Source organism: Augochlora pura, chromosome 10 (genome assembly GCF_028453695.1).
Source record: "Augochlora pura isolate Apur16 chromosome 10, APUR_v2.2.1, whole genome shotgun sequence".
NCBI classification, from domain to species: Eukaryota; Metazoa; Arthropoda; class Insecta; order Hymenoptera; family Halictidae; genus Augochlora; species Augochlora pura.
Genome location: NC_135781.1, coordinates 24,073,733 through 24,079,732, shown reverse-complemented (window position 1 = coordinate 24,079,732; position 6,000 = coordinate 24,073,733). Strand labels below are relative to the sequence as shown.

General features: G+C 42.7%; 1 protein-coding gene and 1 long non-coding RNA gene across 3 annotated transcripts in view; one reads left to right on the top strand and one right to left on the bottom strand.

The window, feature by feature from the left end:
- Cv-c (RhoGTPase activating protein) overlaps positions 1-6,000 on the top strand; it is a 386,165-nt gene that overhangs the window by 297,837 nt on the left and 82,328 nt on the right. The gene's annotated exons all lie outside the window — the stretch shown is intronic.
- Positions 163-5,231, bottom strand: LOC144475710 (uncharacterized). Its single transcript, XR_013494912.1, has 3 exons — positions 4,913-5,231; positions 1,391-1,562; positions 163-894 (listed from the first exon to the last, which is right to left on the bottom strand). It is a non-coding gene; the product is annotated as an uncharacterized LOC144475710 (long non-coding RNA).

The window sequence follows — 6,000 nt, the reverse complement described above, 5'->3', positions numbered from 1 at the left end:
CAGAGAAAAATATATACAATGGTAGTGGTATTCCGAGGTGGCAACCTTACGGTCCGGTTTCTGCTTTTGAACTGAAAAATCCGTGGGCCTTCGTCGCCAACGGCTCACCCTCATAAAGAGCCATAAAACAGTTCGCTGGGTCTGTTTTTCCATCGGTAGTCATCGTTGAAATTCCAACAGTTCTCTTTATACGAAGCTCTGAACATTTTTGTTTTTAAATACGATCTTTTTGGAACAATTGCATGAATATTTCAAAAATTGATACACCGATTTTGCTATTCGAAAATCATGGCACCAATCTTACCAAAATTTTGCACATGGATTTTAAACCACAGCTGGCGAGATCGTTTCAAAATATATTTTTTTTGCAAAAGGAAATTCAAAAGCGTCCGTCATGAAAGGACTGAAAAAGGCCCCGGTATTCGCTTTGTGAATTGAATATCGCGGTGGTTTTATTAAAGGCCGTGCAATGTTACGGGATCAGTTGATCGTACAAGTATCCTCGTCATTCATCTCGTCGAATCCGAAAAGAAGAGTCGCAAGAAAAACACGCGTTCGTAGCCGGCGTTGTTGTCCCGTATGGAGTAGCACGTCTGCGACTTATAGAGATGCAAATGAAGCGTCTCTGTTCTAAGTGCTCTCCAATTGCCTTCAAATACCCGGCAGAAACATAAAGAAAGATGTATATACAACTTCCCTCTCGTGCACACTCGGTTCCCCTGTCAGGAGGGTTCTTGCCAGCAACTTTGAACTGCCGGATATTTTCGACTGACAATAAAGAACAGTGAAGCAGATGAATCTTCAACAGGCGTATTCTCGTTCGTAAACAGGGCGCGAAAGATTTCGAGATTTCGGGGGATTTTCATGCTTCTCCGATGCATTAGCACGTACACTCTATGCAATAAAAAGGTTATCTTTTATTTCGTTTCCCATTAATTGTATTCTATCAAGGATCAATGCCACAGCTGAAAAATGTCTCTTAACACTTTCACGACCGCGCCAAAAATTTCAGAAATTGCATAAAATTGAAGGATTTCATTCGCTTCAATTAAAATTTCAACGCAGACTTACACGGCATCGATTATCAATTATATGTCATCGTAGGATTTTCACATTCGTACCTTTTGCAAATCTTAATAAATCAAGAAATTATGTTGAAATTAAGAGATTCATTTTTTAAATTAAATTTTGTACACTTCAGCCACTCGTGTATGGCTAACGCAGCAGTATTGGCAGAGTTTAATTAGAACTGAGTTTTATAAAGGAAGACAATGACAACGATGAAATGTAAGGAAAATGAGAGCCACGCGTTGCTAATGTAAATATGAACGATCTCTCCATTCAGTTGATTCCGTTAAAATCGATTCCTTTTTGTCTGTCTAGTAAATACATTGAACAATCGTTGGGAGGATATCCGACCACAAGAGTTTGCTGCGAATCCGTGTAAAATGGTAAAGGGCTGGGAGCATCCAGAAGACAGGTCGTCGCGGCACGAGTGCGTTGAAATTTTAACGACGTCTTATCGATCTGGTTGGCGGCGATGCTGCGGGCCGCACCGCGCCCTGAAAAAAACACGTGGCCATAAAACAACGAATCAATTTATAGTCTCTGGCGTGGAAAGGAAAATATTTAGAGCGGCCGTGGTCGCGCTTTATGCAACAAGGGTTAAATAGGAGTTTATGCGCGACTCCTAACGTCAGGATCAAAGTAGGTCGAGCATTAAAAGCTGCGGCTGCAGCTCGCTCGATGGAAGACTCACGGCCGGAAATGTTCCGCGCTTTGTGCGACAGATCGGCATCGGTGCAGCCGAAAGGCCACGCCGAGGAGCTTTCCCGTCTTCGCGTCTCAATAGTTTGCGGCTCTGTGGATTTAGGTCGGATCCGGCGAAATACCTTTTCGATCCGCAACATTCTTCATTTTGTTGCGCACTTTCGTTCCTGCGACGCGGCGCGCGGCACGTTTGATTTGAATCACGACGCTTTGCCCGGTTCGGCCTGATTCGTGTTTTGTAAAATCATAACTGCTGCTCGAAATGCACGTCGGTATAATTGATATTTTATTTGATATTTTAATTTTATTCAATGATATAAGCTTAATATGTATATCGCTACTCTTCAATTCTTTTAAACCCTTTACTGTCTTCTTCTAGACAGTGCGCGCTTTTTTAACTCTCTTTGGTAACTTTTTGCAAAGGAACTATTCTACCTTTTGTAGACAAATTGACATTACTTATTTGTCAACGACATTTTATAATTATTTTGGAAAAGAAACTCTCAGAGTCGCTTCTACAAAAGATCATTTTCACAGTGTCCATAATTCCGACTATTATGTTTGTCTGAAGTGAAGAAGAAACGTGAAAATTTTTTATCCAGTATGAATTCACCCTTTACACAACCATAACTTTAGTAATTTAAAAAAAGAGCATGCAACGTTTTAGAGACGTATTTTTGAAACTATATCCTATAAAAATATGTCAAGAAAAGCAATTTTTTTCAAAATTTACATTAGTAGCCCCCTTTAAATTACACCTAACCATTTTCACCGTGAAGCAATGAAATCCGCAATATTTAAGAATTATTTTATTTTGACAAATCATGTTCACCCGAACTTACGTCAGATACCCGAGGAACATGATTTGTTAAGATTATCCATAGTAGTACAATTATCAAGAACCCGATCATTCGAAACAGTATATTTTGCTTGCCCCGCGAAAGAAATATGGAATTCAATAGGGCGCAGAGAATTTGGTTCAGGTTCAATCGCTTCTCATGTATTTTCACGATGGTATTACTCCCCCGGAAAGCACTGGGACGTTCTTTCCACCAAGAAACAAGAAATTCCGCCGAGTGGTGGAATTCGATTGAAACGAAAACGATACCGCATCCCCTGGGACCATTCTGTTGCGTCTCGGGATACTAAGAAGCTTAGAACAATTTTTTCCTCCCGAGCTTATAAATTATTCACAAGTTCGTATGTTTCCAGTTGGGAAGAGAAACGATTTCTTTTTAATCTCTGTAAACGTGAATGAATATTTCCATTTTTAACACGTTTTAGCCAGAAAACTTGCAATGCGAGGTTCTAATTTCATAAGTAACGAGCTCGATCTACTATACTGAGCAGTAAGCTGTTGCTGTAGCAGCGTTTCTCAACCTTCTTGTTGGACAGCAGTTGCTTCAAATGGTAGTAAAATTTGCAACGTGTAATTTTTAGCTGCCTGCGTTGCTTCTAAAAGAGACTCAATTTCTATCTCCTTTGTTTTGTATAAAATATAAAATTACCAATTCTAAATAAAACAGTTTGGTTCAAGATTATATGAATAAACAAAATTTTATCTAGTATACGCAAACATGTTTTGAGAAAATAGACATTAAAGCGATCATATTGCGGCTCGTTAAAAACATGACGTGTCCTAGGTCCCAACACATCCGGTCGCCGACTGCAGGTTGAGAAAGTCTGCCGTCAAACGCTCTATAAACAGTACATTAAATTCTTCGATCGTACGGGAGGCCTTGGAGGCTAGAAATGCGGTGGAACTCGACCGAGGGGCATAAATCTTATCAGTAAATGGCAATAATGTCCGCGGATGGCAGCCAACAACTCCATCATTCTTGGCAAGGTTGATCATCGCGGCGAGCCATCAAAACTGACGACCGTTCATTCTATAACGAAGCTATTCAGAGACGAACTAGAGCGGATTCCCGATCTCTGTAAACGCTGTGCCGCGACGACTGCGTCGCCTGTGTCATTGTCGCCGTCGCGATGACAGCTCGCTCGAAAATCGCGGCCACGTTTGCCGGTTTCTGGATTGTCGCGCGTCTGGCCGCGGACCCGGCGCGGCGTCGCCTCAATTGCGTAAAAGCAAATCTCCTTACGAAAGGGTCCCCCGACGCTGTGGTACACGGTTACGGTGCCGTACTCCGCAGCCTTTTATTCCGCACGAAGTGACACACCTACGTGCTGCTTTATTCAGGAACATAGCTGGAAGTCTTGGGCGGCGACCTACCGCAAAGCCGTATTATGTATTTCGACGTCGCGGATTTCCGTGTCATCCGTCTTTCGACGGGGCGGCGCGAGCACGTGCGTCACGATCGAGATACTAAACGATCAGTCATTAATCTCATTAAACATCCATCTAAACGGTGATGACACTCGATACTCTCTCCTGATTTGCCGATCCGACTGCGCGAAACTATTCTCGATGACCGTAATAACGTGTTTCCATATTTCTCGTGAATTACGCGTTAGTAATTCTGAAAAACTGTATCGCTGTTTTCGTGAAATTGTAATAAAATTATTCACGAACTCCTGTATTTATTTGTTATGAAAGTCGTCTTTTTATCCCGTAGACGTCTTTGGCCGTAGAAACGTAGCGCGGTTGTATCACGGAATCTACCTCGCTGGTGAGCGCGTCGCGCGCACAAATCTGGTTTTAGGTGGCTCTATTCATGTTCAGAGACCTCAAGCCCTAGAGGTTGCATAGGTTGCAAGTTGCAACCGATGCAACTACCGTCGAGTGTCGCGCGCCACGGGACGGGATAAGACGGGACGGGACGGGACGGGACGGGACGAGAAGCTCGACGACGTTCGGAAAATAAAGACGTTAACCTCTGTCGCAGTCTATCTGCCGAGGTCCGATGGTCGTGTGCGAGCCTCGCGAGCCTGGTGGCTTCCCGCTGCTCGGGAAATCGATAAATTCACCTCGCCGATATCGATAGTGATAGCTAGGCACGTTTTATCGTTCGGCCGATGCGCGATCGCATCGATATCGCCGCTATGAATTCTCTTTTTGGTCGCGGCGGGTGGTCCCGGGTTGCTCGGGCCCCTGAAAGGCAGAAAACGCGTTCGTATTCCACGGCGCGGCGCGGCGCGGGTCCCCTCTCTCGCTTCGCCTTGCGGCAGCGTTTTCGCTTACCCGGAGACTCTCGGAGACCTGTTCTCTTTTCCGGCTCTGAAATCCCCCGTGGGAATTTGGCGAGCCGCTCGTCGTCGACCAATTAACCGTAGAAAGAAGTCCTCGAAAGCCGCTCCATCGACGGTGCCCACTCCCCTTGTGGAAATTCTTCACGGTTCCGTCGCACTGCGCCGCGCTGCGCCGCTTCGTTCCGTGGCCTTTTGTGCAGACTTCTGCGGACACCGCGCACCCGACTTCCTCTTCCTTGCTCCCATGGAAATTCCACGCTGGCCAACCTTGTCTTTTCGGCAACCAACTCGTCCGAGTCTCGCTCTCGGTGTGTTTTTAACCTGTCCGGCAAACTTAATTACGAACTCAAATACTGGAAACTCAATTTACCGATCTAGAGTTGAGAGCAAAGTTGTTGAGTCGACACTTTTGAAATGGTAAAAGTTTTTTAAAGTTGGTCTAAATTACTTGAATTCTCCTGTCGGAGTTCGCTGCAGAATGATTGGAATACTTCTTTTCTTAATTTTACTATCACTTGGAATAAAGGAATGTAAAAATCCGCCGTTTTCTTACTTTCTTATCTCAGCGTATAATGAAAATTTAAAGAACGCGTTTGGCACTTCTCCGTAACTTTCATTCATGTTGAGAATTTCATTGAAAAATTACCTGGTTTTATTGAAATTCCTGAGAAACACGAATTTTCACGATTTATTGTTTACAGCTCACCGATTTTAATGAAACTATAAAGACGATATTTTTCAATAGTTTTAAGAAAGTGTTGATTCAATTTTGTTTCCTACTATGCATACATCGATTTAACGAAATAATTGGGTCAAGCAACTATTCTAATTTAATGCTAAATCTACTTTGATCAAATTGACCGCATGTATTGCATAGTATATAAATATAAATCCGTAATCACTATACTGATGCGTTTATAACAAAAATCAATGGCTGAAATAGAAAATTGCAAAAACCTTAGAAGAATGTAGTAATTTTATCACGTTGCTTTCAGCTTATAAAAATTATTGAAGGAAACGATTTATTTTTATTTATATTTCCATTTCTTACAATCACCTTTAAGATTTACTATTTTGTAT